The sequence below is a fragment of the Pollachius pollachius genome (assembly GCF_949987615.1).
Source record: "Pollachius pollachius genome assembly, chromosome: 2".
Classification (NCBI taxonomy): Eukaryota; Metazoa; Chordata; class Actinopteri; order Gadiformes; family Gadidae; genus Pollachius; species Pollachius pollachius.
Window position 1 is genome coordinate 20,165,258 of NC_136935.1, and position 16,871 is coordinate 20,182,128.

Consider the following 16,871-nt stretch of genomic DNA (forward strand, 5'->3'; position numbering starts at 1 on the left):
CAATCGTGTACCAGAGCATGATTGGACGACTTTTTTTCATGCTACACAGAACGAAATGTAGAACAATAACTACGTTATTCCATAGCAGAAAACGTAGCAGTGTTGCAAGAACGGCTCTAAAAATGTGTGAAGTTTTTTATCGTTGCTACTGTGGTTGCTATGGACGCTGCTATCGCTGTAAGCAAACATGGCGGTCAATCATTTGACAATCAGTGAAAAATGCAATCTTAACATTGTTTCAGCATTAAAATGCATTTTGAACAGTTAAAAATGTATTTTATTGTCATAATCTTTATTCAGTGATTGTATATGATGTTTAGTTAGTCAATTGAACAGCTTGTGACGTTTCTCATACTTATTGGGGGTTTCGAGGGACTATAAGAAATGACCAAAATTACATAATTTACACACATTATATTTTTCAAACATATGAAGCAATGGGCTAATTTTTTTATCCAAATCCCCCTGCCCTCCAGTTATCGTATGTATCCATATGCACTTGTTTATTACGCCCCACCTCTAGTTGGCCCTACTGGGGCTAACAGCAAACCACCATTGACCCCAAATATGAAAGAACACATTTTAAAAGTACCCAACCAGTGGGATATATTTAAATACATGACATTAAGACATCCAACAAAGTCCAAATCATAAAGACAGAACCAATCCCAGAGAGGCAGCACGACCAGCCAGCAGTCCCATGACCAAAAGCATCCCAATCGGAACGGGAATCTGTGGCTTTTACCTGAAGTCTTGACGAGTGGTCCAGGTCCTTCTAATCAACTCCACTGATGCAGCACACCTGAGCATGGGCAGAGCCATGCAAACAAAACAGGGACTCACACTACTGGGAACACAACCACACAGGAAACACATACAGTACAGCCGTAACAATGACCTATGGCAATTATTTCAACTTCTGTAACATGCTTGCATACGCATATCCTGTATTAACTACATTAATATGTTCTATGAACACAATATTCAGATCAACCCCCAAACATATTGATTCTCGGTTCCTTTGATAGGAGAGGGACGCTGTGATGAGGAACATTAATTAACTAAATGTAAGCACAGTTCACGTTGCAAACAACCTAGATGAGGTGGTATCACCTTAATAGTGCACTTCACTCATTTACTTATTTAAAGGGACACTGTCTAGGAATTACTAACATCTAGTACTACAATTATATATTGCATTCAAACGAAAAGTGTTCGCTTTCAAATGGACGTTGCATTGCACGTGTGTGTCCATTGTTAGCGATCATCATCATTGGGTGATTTAAGGGTAGGGAGAGGGAGAGGGAGGGGACAGAGAGGCAGTGGATCGGTGGGAGGTAGTAGGCATGAAATAAAACCCTTATTCAATCGAACATAGCCTATGCTGCTATCCAGCAACGTGGCTGTTTAGGCTTTTAACTATACGTGTTCTACCTTTATGCTGCCTATGTGATGATTTCACAACCAAGCAATGGGAAAAGCTTGTCACGCTGGTTCTGAGTGAAAACGCGTTTAGCCTGCTACTACCTAGTGCTTGATTGCAATGTGTAATCAACTTTTGTAATCAACGTGGCTTGTTTAATTTCGTGACCACAACAGGGGGAGCCTTGATTCCGATTTCCTTCTTTAGAAATTAAACAACTATTAATCTGGTTCCCTATTCTTTATTCCTATAAATATGCATTTTTCCATGATCATTGCACTCAACAACAGAAATAGTCAATACACACTGCATGAATCATAGCCTCTCTCATATGAGGGGGTCATTGCCTCGGTGGCACTCAGGGAGGCGCTGTTCTGCCTGGCGCAACTTAGTATATTTGTCTATTTCCTAGCCAGGGAAACGAGCTGTGTCTCAATTCAGGGGACGCATCCTTCGAAGGCTGCATTCAAAGGCCGAATGCGTCACTGCGACGCGTCAAGGCTGTCCCATTTCGAAGGCTCCTTCAAATGCTGCCGACAAATGCAGCCTTCTTTTCCCGGATTTGAAGGATCCACCGGCTGGATCCTTCACGGCCCAACGCATCCAACGATTCATTGCGCGTTTGATTTTTTCAGAAATGGCGTCGGAGAGGGCGGAAGCGGCAGTTGCAGCAAATTACATATTTGATGACAAAATCTATTTTAAATTTGTAACTTTATTGTCAAAGTTCAATGACATTAACACGAGGCATATAACGTTAAACTAATTAAAGTTATATTTTATATGATTATTATATAACGGCTCCATATTTCTCCTCCGCCGTACGGTTTGAACCGCAGCTATCAGGGTTGCTAGTGACAGGAGCAGTGCGTCGTCACGCAAGGTAAAGGGTGTTAACGGCTTGTTACGCAAACTTGAAATGCTCCGTAGACCAGACCGTCTCATTTAAAAACGTTCGTTCAGCCTTCGTTGTTATGGCAACAAGTGTACTGTGGTTTGAACCAGAGCTATTTGGAGTAGCGCCGGCTAAATCATTGATCTTTAAATTAGTAAATGAGTTAAGTGCACTACTGATAATGATGATGATGAAGCAACTTAATGGTGCTGACATTTTGTTCATTAATGTTCCCTATCACAGGAACCTAGAATAAATATGTTTGGGCGTTCTGAATATTCTGTTCATATAACATGTTAATATAGTAAATACAGGATATATGCGTGCATGTTACAGAAGATGAAATAATTGCCATAGGTCATAAACAAGAACATATGGATACATACGAAAACTGGGGGGCGGGGGGATTCTGATTTTTTTTCGCTTCAAATGTTCGAAATACATATTGTGTATAAAATATGTCAATTGGTTATTTCTTAAAGAGAATATACCCTAACCACGGTCCCTCAAAAACCCCAATAAGTATTAGAAACGCCACCAGCAGTTTAAATTACTAAATAACAAAACTACAATCACTAAATGAAGATTATGACAATAAAATACATTTCTAACAGTTACATTTCTAACTAATCAAATGCAGCATGTTAATATTGCATTTTCCACTGATTATCAAATGATTTCCCGCCATCTTTGGTTTCAGAGATAGCAGGGTCAATAGCAACCACCGTAGCAATGATAAAAAACTTCATTTTTACTACTATGTTTTACACTGTGGAATAACGTAGTTATTCTACATTTCGGTGTGAGATTGGTTTGAAGCGATGTGGTTAGTTTCAGTTTTTGAGGAGGTCTGAAAAATGGGAGTTTCCATAATACACAGCACTTACCCTTAGTTGCATTTGTGGTTTTGATGTATACATAAGGGTGCACTGTACTATCTGCACATCCCCCCAAATTGAACTCAATTGAAAAAATCACCTTTAGTCATTTAATATTATCCCTGCTGGGTCAACAAACATATAGGCATGATTTACTCTTATGTCCTCTTTTGTGTCCCTTGTTTGAGAAATGATATGTGTTTTTGGGGGGTTAAAAAAAACTATTGCTGGCGGTTCTTGCGCCTACGAGGGACGTAATAATGGGTTTAAAAAATAAAAGTCTCAGTGATTCCAGTGATTCTGACGGCCGTGTTTCCTATTAATCACATCGTTTGCTGCGTTATCTATGCTGACTTAGGGTGCAGGATGTTCATAAGGGCCGGCTAACATTATGTTGGTAAAACGGTCGCTGACCGACTTCTCTGTGTCAAATATCTGGAATCAATTTGTGGCGCTCTGTGTTGATTCTGTGGCGCTGCGCCACACATTGGTCTATGTATGGGAAACACTGGACTATGAAAAGGAGAAGGAAGTAGCCAAGCAGATTGAAAAGGAAAAGAAAGAACAGAAAAGATTGGTCCAACTGGAGGAAAATAACGTGAAGATGAGATATGAAGAGGAGAAGAAAGAAAGAGAGGAGAGATGAAAGAGCCATCAAGCAGCAAGAAATTGTAAGGAAAGAGCAGATGAAGCTCCTCAAGGTAAAACAGGAGCAGGAGAAAAAGAGGTGGAAGTCTTTAGCGAAAGCAGCCAACGAAAGGCTGGAGCTTGAGAAGAGGAGACGAAAGGAAGAGCTGAAGTACCCTCCTAAATATGAGGCCAAGCTGGCTAAAGAGGAAAGAAAATTGTCTGAGTTTGTAGCAAAACAACAGGAGAAATTGGACAAACAGTGGTCTAGAATGTTGGCCAGCGATGGAAAGGGAAGAATGGAATTGGGGAAGAAGTTGAAAAAAGAAATGGCCAATCAGCATCAAAAGATGGTGGTCAGGAGAAATAGGGAGGAATTCTTCATGTGGGGGAAGGAGAAAAAGGAAAAGAGGGAAGCAGAGAAGCTATTTGATAAGGAGTTAAACAAACAAAAACGGAAGGAGAGGAAAGAAGAAAGGGAAAGGAAGAAGGCCCTTAGAAATGGAAGGTTCCCTAGGATCTCTATTAGATTCCGGTAGCCTCTAGGGCGCAAACCTCTCCTCACCGAAGCTCCTCCCCTCACTGTGGCTCCTTAACTCACTGAAGCTCCTCTCCTCACTGTGGCCCCTCCTCCTCACTGAGGTTCCTCACCTAACTAAGGCCACTCCTCCTGTGACCCCTTGACTCACTCTGGCCCCTCCTCCTCACTGTGAACCCTCCTCCTCACTGTTTCCCCTCACCTCACTGTGGCTTCTCCTCCTCACTGAGGCTCCTCAACCCACTGTGGCCCCTCGACTCACTGTGGCTCCTGCTCCTCACTGTGGCTCCTCCTTCTCACTGTGGCTCATCCTCCTCACTGTGGCCGCTCCACCTCACTGTGGCCCCTCCTCCGCAGTGTGGCCCCTCCTCCTCACTGAAGCTCCTCACCTAACTAAGGCCCCTCCTCCTCACTGTGGCCCTCCTCCTCACTGAGGCTCCTCAACTCACTGTGGCCCCTCGACTCACTGTGGCTCCTGCTCCTCAATGTGGCACCTCCTCCTCACTGTGGCCCCTCCTCCTCACTGAGGCTCCTCTCCTCACTAAGGCCCCTCCTCCTCACTGTGGCCCTCACCTCACTGAGGCCCCTCCTCCTCACTGTGGCTCCTCCTCCTCCTCACTGTGGCCCCTCCTCTGCACTGTGGCCCCTCCTCCTCACCTCACTAAGGCCCTTCCTCCTCACTGTGGCTACTCCACCTCACAAAGGTTCCTCACCTCACGTTGGCCCCTCAACTCACTGTGGCTCCCCCTCCTCACTGTGGCACCTCACCTCGCTTTCGCCCCTTGACTGACTGTCGCCCTTCCTCTTCACTGTGGCCCCTCGTTATCACTGTGGCCCTCACCTAACTGGGGCTTGTCACTTCTCTAAGGCCCCTCCTCCACACTGTGGCCGCCCCCTCCTCACTGTGGCTCCTCCTCCTCACTGAGGCCTCTCCTCCTCACTGTGGCTCCTCCCCCTCACTGTGACTACCCCTTAGTGTTGCTCCTCGACTCACTGTGGCCCCTCAACTAACTATGGCCACTCCTCCTCACTGAGGCTCCTCCTCCTTACTGTGGCTCCCCCTCGACTCACTGTGGCCCCTTCTTCGCACTGTGGCTCCTCCTCCTCACTGTGGCTCCTCCTCCTCACTGAGGCTCTTCACCTCACTGTGGCCCCTCGACTAAGTGTGGCCCCCTCTCCTCACTTTGGCTCCTCCTCCTTACTCTGGCTCCCCCTCGACTCACTGGGGCCGAATTTCTACCACCCCCTAGTGGTAGGAGCCACACACTGTGCTCACGCCCTCCCCCCCACCCCGTCAACAATTCTCCGGGGGGGGGGGGGGGGGCATCAGTACCTCTTGTTTACAGGGCCCAGAATTTGGTGCTACGGCCGTTTTGTAATGCAGACAAGACTGTCCTCCTGCAAGCCCCAAGAGGCCATCGCTTCCCTCAGTCCCTGGGGAAATTAACTCTCCAGTGTGGTCAGTGTGGGAAAAATGCCGTTTGCATAATTTCGCGAGGGGATTACATACCTTTTGTCCAGTATGTTAACCATTTTTCTAAACCCTTCATTGCTGACGGTATTTATTGGACACATATCTTTTGCCAAATGGAAAGTAATTGCACCGGTGATTTCTGTGTGTCGTTGTGCCTTGGATGCATACGGTGTTGCGCTGTACATGCTCGCTTTTATTGAAGTCTGAGCTGCAGCTGACGAGGGACCGGGACAGCTGACGTTAGCAGCCGATGCAACACTGGCCTTCATGCAGTCCTCATATTGCATTCTGTGGCTATTCAGGTGGCTGAATAAATTTGTTGTGTTGCCCTGCGACGCAGCCACAACTCTCCGGCACTGTCATAATGTTGGACTATTGTGTCTTAGACCACTAGATGGCGGCAATTCTGTGTTTCTGTTCTCTGTGTTGTTTCCACCTAATGTCGACTGTTAAGCAGACTCACCTGGCCCTGTTAATTAGTCATGTGATTGTTTCCGCCGTGTTTGTCTCACAGTACTTAAGCCTGGTTCTTTCACTCTGTCTCTGTTGAGTCTTCACTGAACCCATGTGAGTAGACCTTGGTCTTGAACTCTACGTTTTGGATTTCTTGTTGTTTGACCCTGGACTGTTCCCATACTCTGAGTTTTGGATTACCCTTTGGATTTACTTTGATTGTGTTTTTTCTTTTGGATTACTTGGACTCTGTGTTTTGGATCTTCTGAGCTTTTGGAACTTTATTAATGAGAAATAAATACCTTACACTAATCCTGTTTTTGCTTCGCACTTGAGTCACCCTAGTTTCCTGTGTACCAAGCCGTGACAGAAGACTCAACCATGACTGACCCAGCAACAGCATCGGCAGGAGCCCCTGATACTATGTTTATTGCTGCCTCTGACTTTGAAAAAATCATGGCAGCTCTCAATAGCTTTGGTTCCACTATGGATACTCATGGACAGGCGGTGGCTCTCCAACAACAGACTCTTGCCCAACATGACCACCTTCTTCAGCAACTCGTCCAGTCAGCGGGGAGTCCTAGCCCCACTCTACCCGGTGGCCAGGATCCACCAGACCCAGGTGGGCAGCCTTATCCCGCCGATCCGCCGGCTCCACCTCAACCGGTAGTTCCACCCCCTAGTCGCAGAACCTCGGCTACCTACTCCTCAACGATACAATGGTAACCCAGGTGCTTGTCGTGGTTTCTTAACACAATGCCAGTTGACTTTTGAGCTGCAACCTACTTCGTTCCGTACTGCTAGATCCAGGATAGCTCATATTATAACTTTATTGACTGACAAGGCGTTAGCCTGGGCCACTGCAATCTGGCAGTTACAGGGTCCAGAATGTTCGGATATTATTCTTTTCACTAATGAGAATTAGTGCGAATTTTTGACCAGTCTGCCTCAGGACAAGAGGCGGCTAAGAAACTCTTGCTCCTTCGTCAAGGGAGAGACCGGGTTTCGGATTACGCCATCTCTTTTCGTACTTTGGCCGCGGAGAGTGGCTGGAATGAGACGGCCCTTGTTACCACTTTCTTAAATGGCTTGTCTGAATCACTGAAAGACTGTTTAGCTGCAACTGAGTGTCCTAAGGATCTTGAGTCCATCATCTCCCAGGCCATACGTCTGGACAATCGTCTCCGAGAGCGTAGACGGGACCAGCGGCCAGCAGCCAAGCTTCCAGAGCCGACCCACACCTATAACTCCCCTCTGGAACCAACCTGCTCCCATGGACACCACAGAGCCTATGCAGATTGGACGAGCACACCTCTCTCAGGAGGAAAAGGATCGGAGACGAAGGGAGAGATTGTGCATCTATTGTGGCCAATCAGGACATTTCAGAGCCTTTTGTCCCGACCTCCTGGGAAAAGACCAGCCCCGTCCAGCCTTGGGAGGGCCGTGACGGGGGTCACTCGTTCTCCCGAGCTCCCAGGCACAGGAGTCTACCTTTCAGTAACCTTGGCCTGGGGAGGGCTAAGCCACTCCTGTCGGGCATTATTAGACTCTGGTGCTGCTGGAAATTTTATGGACACTGCCCTTGTCCGAAGATTGCAGATTCCCCAAGAGGCCTTGGAGACTCCGCTTTCTGTCTCCACTTTAGATGGCCAACCTATTGGTGATGGAAAGGTTACTTCAGCCACCACTCCACTTCGCCTTCGTGTCGGGAACCACAACGAGAGTATCTCTTTGCATTTGCTTGACTCCCCAGAATTTCCTGTGGTCCTGGGTTTCCCGTGGCTGAACCGCCACAACCCACATATTGATTGGTCGATGGGGTCCATCCTTGAGTGGAGTCCAACTTGCCATGCCACCTGCCTTTTTTCTAGGCCTTCCCCTGTGTCTAAGTCTCCAGATCCCTCCGAGCTAAGCAACGTTCCCACAGAATATCTGGATATAAAGGAGGTTTTTAGCAAACAAAGGGCCTGCAAACTTCCACCCCATCGGTCCTGTGACTGTTCCATAGAACTCTTGCCAGGATCCAGTCCTTCACGTGGTCGGATCTTCTCGCTGTCCTTGCCGGAAAGGAGGACCATGGATGACTACATCAAGGATGCCCTCTCCACTGGTTTTATACGCCCCTCCACGTCCCCTGCTGGTGCAGGGTTTTTCTTTGTGGGGAAGAAAGATGGTGGTTTGCGCCCTTGTATAGACTACAGGAGTCTGAACAAGATCACCATACGCAACCGATACCCCCTTCCGTTGATCTCCACAGCTTTTGATCTTCTACAAGGGGCCACCATTTTTTCTAAGTTGGACCTTCGCAATGCTTATCACCTCGTTCGCATCAGACAAGGTGATGAGTGGAAGACAGCTTTTAACACCCCCTCTGGACACTATGAATATCAAGTGATGCCCTTTGGACTCACTAATGCCCCAGCTGTTTTCCAAGCCCTGATAAATGATGTTTTGCGTGAAATGATTAACCTTTTTGTGTTTGTTTATTTGGATGACATTTTGATTTTTTTCCAAGTCTCGTCACGAGCACTGCCAACATGTGCGTCAGGTCCTCCAGAGACTTTTAAAGAACCACTTGTATGTAAAACCTGAGAAGTGCGAGTTTCACGTCACCGAGGTGGCTTTCCTTGGGTTCATCATCAAACAAGGTCAGGTTCTGATGGACTCAAGGAAGACTCAAGCGGTGCGAGACTGGCCCGTTCCTAAGACTGTGAAAGAGGTCCAGCAATTCCTTGGGTTTGCAAACTTCTACAGGAGGTTCATCAGAGGTTTTAGTTCTGTGGCTGCTCCTATCTCTGCTCTCACCAAGAAGGAAGCAGCACCTTTTGGATGGACTCCGGATGCAGACCAGGCATTCCGAAGACTCAAGGAGCGCTTCTCTTCGGCTCCTATACTGACAGTACCTAATCCCTCTTTGCCTTTTATTGTAGAGGTGGATGCCTCCAGCGTGGGTATTGGAGCTGTCTTGTCTCAGCGCTCGTCTGATGGGAAGGTACACCCATGTGCCTTTTTGTTCCATCGCCTCAGTCCCACAGAGACAAGGTATGATGTTGGTGACAGGGAACTTCTGGCAGTGAAGATGGCGCTTGAAGAGTGGCGCCACTGGCTGGAAGGAGCCCAGCATCCTTTCTTGGTTTGGACGGACCACCGGAATCTGGAGTTCCTCCAGCAAGCCAGACGCCTGAATCCTCGGCAAGCTCGGTGGGCATTATTCTTCGGTCGCTTTGACTTCACCTTGTCCTATCGACCCGGTTCCAAAAATGGAAATCCTGATGCCCTTTCCAGACAGTTTCTGCCTAACAACCGGGAAGAGGATATAGGGCCAATTATCCCACCGAAGAGAATTGTTGCACCTGTCCGTTGGGGAATCGAGACCGTTGTCAGACGGGCTCTTCAGCAGGATCCTGATCCGGGACCTGCACCAGATGGTAAACTGTTTGTTCCCAGAAGAGCACGGTCTGAAGTTCTCCAGTGGGGCCATTCCTCGCATCTCACAGCACATCCAGGTGCCCAAAGAACTCTGGAGTTCCTCAAGCGACGCTTTTGGTGGCCGGAGATGGAGGAGGTTAAGGACTTTGTTGCCGCCTGTGCTACCTGTGTCCGAAGCAAAGACCTTCGTCAGCGTCCTTAATCTTGCTCTTACCACTCCCAACTCCCAGTCGGCCCTGGTCGCACCTGTCCATGGATTTTGTGACTGGCCTACCCGTCTCAGAAGGTAACAGTGTCATTTTAGTTATTGTTGACAGGTTCTCTAAGGCCTGCAGACTAATTTCTTTACCTAAGTTGCCATCTGCATGGCAACTTAGGTAAAGAAACACATCCATGTGTTCCGAGTTTTTGGTTTGCCGCAGGACATCGTCTCGGACAGAGGCCCCCAGTTTTCCTCCTGTATATGGCAAGCCATCTGCCGACTCATAGGGGCCACTGCCAGCCTGTCCTCGGGGTTCCATCCGTAGTCCAATGGCCTGACAGAGAGGGTAAACCAGGAGATGGAGGCCACCCTTCGGAGCTTGGTTGCTGACAACCCCTCATCTTGGAGCGCCAAGTTGCCGTGGGCGGAGTATGCTCATAATACCCTCCAGTCCTCCTTCACTGGTCTATCCCCATTTCAGTGCCAGTTTGGGTTCCGACCACCCTTGTTCCCAGAGCAGGAGAATGAAGCAGGGGTGCCGTCTGCTCTGCATTTCGTGCGGCGGTGCAGACGAACCTGGAAAAGGGTTCGTCAGGCACTGCTTCGCACTGCCAAACGGAACCAGGTGCAAGCCAACCGTCACCGGACACCGGCTCCTATATTCCGCCCGGGACAGAAGGTCTGGCTGTCCGCCAAGGATCTATCGTTACGGGTGGCGTCCCGTAAGCTTGCCCCACGCTACATTGGCCCTTTCAAGATTACCCACCGGGTTAATCCAGTCGCCTACAGACTCCAACTGCCCCGGTCCATGAAAGTCCACCCCACTTTTCATGTTTCACCTTTGAGACCCGTGCTTACCTCCCCTTTTGCCCCTGCCCTCAAGCCCCCTCCTCCACCCCGGATGGTTGATGGTGGACCAGTCTACACGGTGAATCAGCTGCTGGACTCCCGTCGGGTCCAGAGGTCGGTCCAGTACTTGGTGGATTGGGAAGGCTACGGCCCTGAAGAACGTTCATGGGTTCCTTCTCGGAATATTGTCGACAAGACCCTGATCAGAGACTTTCACCAACAGCATCCTGATCGTCCTGGGAACGCCAGGAGACGTTCCTAGAGGGGGAGATTCTGTCATAATGTTGGACTATTGTGTCTTAGACCACTAGATGGCGCCAATTCTGTCTTTCTGTTCTCTGTGTTGTTTCCACCTAATGTCGACTGTTCAGCAGACTCACCTGGCCCTGTTAATTAGTCATGTGATTGGTTCCGCCGTGTTTGTCTCACAGTACTTAAGCCTGGTTCTTTCACTCTGTCTCTGTTGAGTCTTCACTGAACCCATGTGAGTAGACCTTGGTCTTGAACTCTACGTTTTGGATTTCTTGTTGTTTGACCCTGGACTGTTCCCATACTCTGAGTTTTGGATTACCCTTTGGATTTACTTTGATTGTGTTTTTGCCCTTTTGGATTGTTGGACTGAGTTTTTTGTGTTTTTGCCTTTTGGATTACTTGGACTCTGTGTTTTGTGTTTTGGATCTTCTGAGCTTTTGGAACTTTATTAATGAGGAATAAATACCTTACACTAATCCTGTTTTTGCTTCGCACTTGAGTCACCCTAGTTCCCTGTGTACCAAGCCTTGACAGGCACCCTTTGCACATTGTTTTTTGCTGGTTTGTATCACTTGCCCTAAATCCGAAATATTTCCACATAACAGAAGAAGATCCTTGATGAGGGACGAGCTCTTCGACCTCAACTGTGTCAGACATTGTAATTGTGTTTGTCTTTCAAAGTAATCGCTAGTCTTTTTCAGGCTTCGCACCGCTGCGCAGTCACAGATAGGTGTACAGGGAGCGCTTGGTTTGCTTTGCAGCGGAGGTAGAGCGTATACTGCATGGACGGGGCTCGTTTCTTTTTTGGTTTTCTTTTTTTTGCGGATGCATTATTTTAAAAAAATATCGCGAAAATATCGCGAGAAAACATTGTGGGACACCAATATCGTCATCGCGATAAAAATTCGATATATTGTGCAGCCCTACCTCACTATGGCCCCTTCTCCGCACTGTGGCCCTTCCTGATCACCGTGGCCCTCACCTTACTGAGGCTTGTCACCTCACTAAGGCCCCTCCTCCTCACTGTGGCCCTTCCTCATCACCGTGGCCCTCACCTCACTGAGGCTTGTCACCTCACTAAGGCCCCTCCTCCTCACTGTGGCTCCTCCGCCTTACTGAGGCTCCTTAACTCACTAGGGCCCCACTTCCTCATTGTGGCCCATCCTCATCTCACTGTGGCTCCTCCTCCTCATTGTGGCCCCTCGACTCACTGTGTCTCCTCCTCCTCATTGTGGCCCCTCGACTCACTGTGTCTCCTCCTTCTCGCTGAGGCTCCTCACGTCACTGTGGCCCCTCAAATCACTGAGGCCCCTCCTCATCACAGTGGCCAGAAGTGGAGTGGCCATCGGGAAGATCTGGAGTTTTCCCGGTGGGCCGGTCAATTTGTGTGGGCTGCGTCAGTAATTTGGGCCGTGGGTACCCCCTAGGGGCCGCTTTACCGTAGGTAATGCGAACGAGCAATCGCGAAATGCACGAGAGATCCCAGTTAGGGCCTCTTCCCTGCCTCCCCCCCCCGACTCACTGTGGCTCCTCCTCCTCCTCACTGTGGCCCCTCCTCTGCACTGTGGCTACTCCACCTCACTAAGGTTCCTCACCTCACGGTGGCCCCTCGACTCACTTTGGCTCCCCCTCCTCACTTTGGCTCCTCATCCTCACTGAGGCACCTCACTTCACTTTGGCCCATCGACTGCCTGTGGCCCTTCCTCTTCACTGTGGCCCCTCCTTAATACTGTGGCCCTCACCTAACTGAGGCTCGTCACTTCACTAAAGGTACGGCAACACTGAACGTGTAGGATTACGCGCGTAACGCGCCTAACCTGCCTGGGTTGACTGGGGCCATGTTCGATGACCTGCTAGCCCGGGTTGGTGCCAGGATCTCCCGTCAGGACACCAACTACAGGCGCTCCATATCAGCTGCGGAGCGGCGGAGAGCCTGTCCTCCATCTCTCTGCCAGTGATGTCAGGTCAAGCTCAATGCTGATTGGCTAAAGCGCTTAAAGCGCTGCTTTAGCGCATGTAGCGCATCTACGCGCCTAAACCAATGGTTCCCTATGCAAAAATGCCAATTTTCTACGCCTCTAACGCGTTCAGTGTGGCCCTACCTTAAGGCCCCCCCTCCTCACTGTGGCTCATCCTCCTCATTGAGGCTCCTCCTCCTCACTGAGGCTCCTCCTCCTCACTGAGGCTCCTCATCTCATTGTGGCCCCTCCTCCTCACTGTGGCTCTTCCCCCTCACTGTGGCCCCTCGACTAACTGTGGCCACTCCTCCTTACTGTGGCTCCCCCTCGACTCACTGTGGCCGCTCCACCTCACTCTGGCCCCTTCTCTGCACTGTGGCTCCTCCTCCTCACTGTGGCTCCTCCTCCTTTCTGTGGCTCCTCCTCCTCATTGTGGCCCCTCGGCTCACTGTGTCTCCTCCTCCTCACTGAGGGTCCTCACCTCACTGTGGCCCCTCAAATCACTGAGGCCCCTCCTCATCACTGTGGCCAGAGGCGGAGTGGCCATCGGGAAGGTCGGGAGTATACCCGGTGGGTCGGTCCTTTTATGTGGGCTGCGGCAATAATTTGGGCCGCGGGAAACCCCAAGCAGCCGCTGTACCGTAGGTCACGCGAATGAGCAATCGCAAAATGCACGAGAGATCCCCGTTACGGCCTCAACGAAACTCTCCTCACTGTCGCTGCCCCTCTTCACTGAGGCCCATCTCTTTACTGAGGCCCCGCTCTTCACTGTGGCTGCCCCTCTTCACTGTGGACCCTCTCTTCACTGTGGCCCCCTTCTTCACCCCTCTCTGTTTACCCTAAATAAATACATTTTAAATTCAAAGCGAATGTCTAACTCGTGATTAATCACACATTTTTTTCCATTCTAAATATCCCTTGATTTCGTGCTGCGAGCCTTTTAGTGAGATCAGAGAGTGTTGAGAAGGACAGTAATAAAATATATTTGGTAAGATAGATATAAGAAGAGAGACCCGCAGTGAATTCAACCCGGTCCACTTGACATCGGGTAGGTGCATGACAGTGGTAGGCCTACTGTAAAACTTCAATAGCCCAGGCTTTTATTTGTTTCAATCACTGAACTTTCGAACAAACTCTTGCTCAGCAAAGATGGGAAATACTAGGTAACATTTATTATTTAAACCAGTATGAATATTCCTACCGTACGTAGGCCTATACACATTACCAGGCTATCAAAAACACACGCACGCACGCACGCACGCGCACACACACACACACACACACACACACACACACACACACACACACACACACACACACACACACACACACACACACACACACACACACACACACACACACACACACACACACACACACACACAAACACACACACACACACACACACACACACGGTGGCGGAGCAGTAATCGGGAGAGTCGGGAGAATTCCCGGTGGGCCGTTAACGTTTCGGGGCTGTCGGGCTGATAACTGCGGGATAACAATATTGCGTTCATAAAAGTTCCTTGCAGCGCCATCCGGCAGCCTGAGCTGTGCGTCCGCAACCTCTAAATCACTCAACAGACGCAAAACTCACAAACTGTCAACATCGCAACCAAGTCGATTTCGTCTAGAGGGGAGTAACTGGGCGGCCCCTCCCGAGGTGGTACAGCCCAGGTGGGCCTTGAACTGCGATTGGTCAGAAAGACGTAACAGCTAATGACAACATTGAACTCTCATGCAGGCTCGAACAGAGTGCCACACAAACGCACACACACACTTTTAAGGAGTTTTTCACCCGCTCCGTACGAAATCCTGACGGGGGATGGGGGACGGGGGAAGAGGCCCTAACGGGTGTCTCTCGTGCATTTCGCGATTGCTTGTTCATGTGACCTACGGTACAGTGGCCGCTAGGGTGTGCCCACGGCCCAAATTACTGCCGTGGCCCACATAAATGGACCGGCCCACCGGGAAAACCATCTTCCCGATGGCCACTCCGCCTCTGTACACAGACAATGCTTCATATCTTTCATAACCGAAAAGCAGTTTCCAGTTGGATTTGCCTGGAAGTGGCCAAGTCAGTTATTAACCCAGAGAGAACTGAGATAAGTAAATAAATAAATTAATAGGCCTACACTTAATGATTTAGGCTCCTATAGATATTGCTATGGGGTATCAGATATAGTTTTGAGTTTCCCTTTGCAGGCTATGTCAAAACCGAGAATTTGCCCCTTGATCCTCTGAGTGTATATTTTATTTTCTTTAAACAAATTATATAAAACAAAACCCCAGCCTCTTTCATTTTTAAATAGAAATAATATATGTATGTATATATGTAAATGTAAATATTCTGAATGAATATAAATGAAAAGATCTGCGTGTCGCGTGTATAAGCTATACGCACGGCTTTATATATATGCGTGAGATATGCGTGACGTGGATAAGTTATACACCCACATCTGTACTCTTCATAAAAAAAATCAGTGGTGGCAAAAAGATTGTGGAGTTATTGTTGGAGAGTGGGTTATTGATTTAGGAACTACGAGAAATGACATAGATTAGAATAGAAACACGCACGCACGCACGCGACGGATGGATCCGACTGGGATTTCAGCGAGCAGAAGAGGAGGCTGCCCAACTGAGGAGGCAGATCGTTGAGCGGAGAGCTAGGATGCGGTGGAGGATGCTAAGGAGACAAGCCATCCTCAGTTGTCTGTCTCACTTATGTGTGTTATTGATATGGCTTGTTTTTAACCTTTCAATTTATCGGTTAATATTGGTGGCACCATACCACTGCCAGGTGGCACAAGTAGCTGTACTGGCCTCTACCCCTCTGCCTGTGGGTGGCTCCCTAAGCTCCTGAAAACAGGGTAGCCTATTAATTTCTGCACTGTCAAACCAATTATTCTCATGTAATCACACTTATGTACACTTACTCTATTTAAAGGGCCACTGAAATGGTATTGTGTGTAGATTAATTTTCATATGAAGGAATCCCTAGAAAGCTCTATCAGTATATAATACAAAGCAGATAAAAAAGGCAACGCATACTTACTTTGTATCTGCCCTTTAAATTATTCCTGTTCTGCCCCCGCTTCTTTGTGTGTGTGGCGCGGTCTAGCCTGGTACATCAGCTCGGCAGATAGCTAATAGTTTTCCCTCATAAAGAATGAAGCAGCTTGTTTCCTTTCCAAACTTTACTCAGGAAGCACTGTAAAACTGGACAGATACAAAATATATCTTTCAGTATCTCATACAGACGTTGTTCAAGAACAATATTCATATATTGTCTGTTTTAAAGGTTTCATAACAAACAAATAACACATGCGTTAGCTTAGGGCTAACGTCTATGGGAAATTACATTAAGATGCTCGCGATTAGCATAAAGGATAAAAAATACACATTCTGAACAAACTTAATTCCATTAACAAGGGTTTTCATTACTAGTATTCAATGTTAAGATAACTGTATGACATGTACTTACAGGCAAACGTGTTTTCTGGCCAACCAATATAAAAGAAAATAATACGTGACTGTTGCTTCACCATGCATCGTCGAACTACGGCAGGACTGCTATTACAAAAACATTGCGTTACTAGAGGTGTCCCTTTCTCCAAATAAACATCAGAACAGCACAATTCCATTTCTTTTTGGCCTGTTTGGTGGAAATCCCCAGGCCAGAAGTGGAAATAAAGTCCCTGGGTAAAGCAAAGTTGCACTGCCACTTAAATAACATATTAGGGTTAGGGTTAGGGTTAACCCTTCATAATAAATGAAGACTACTGAAAGCTGACTTGAACTGTTCCAAAGACATACAAGAACTCAACATCAATCAATACTCACTCCCGTCCCGTAACGGAGGAGTTGTGGAGGCCAGTGAGCCGAGCTTCATT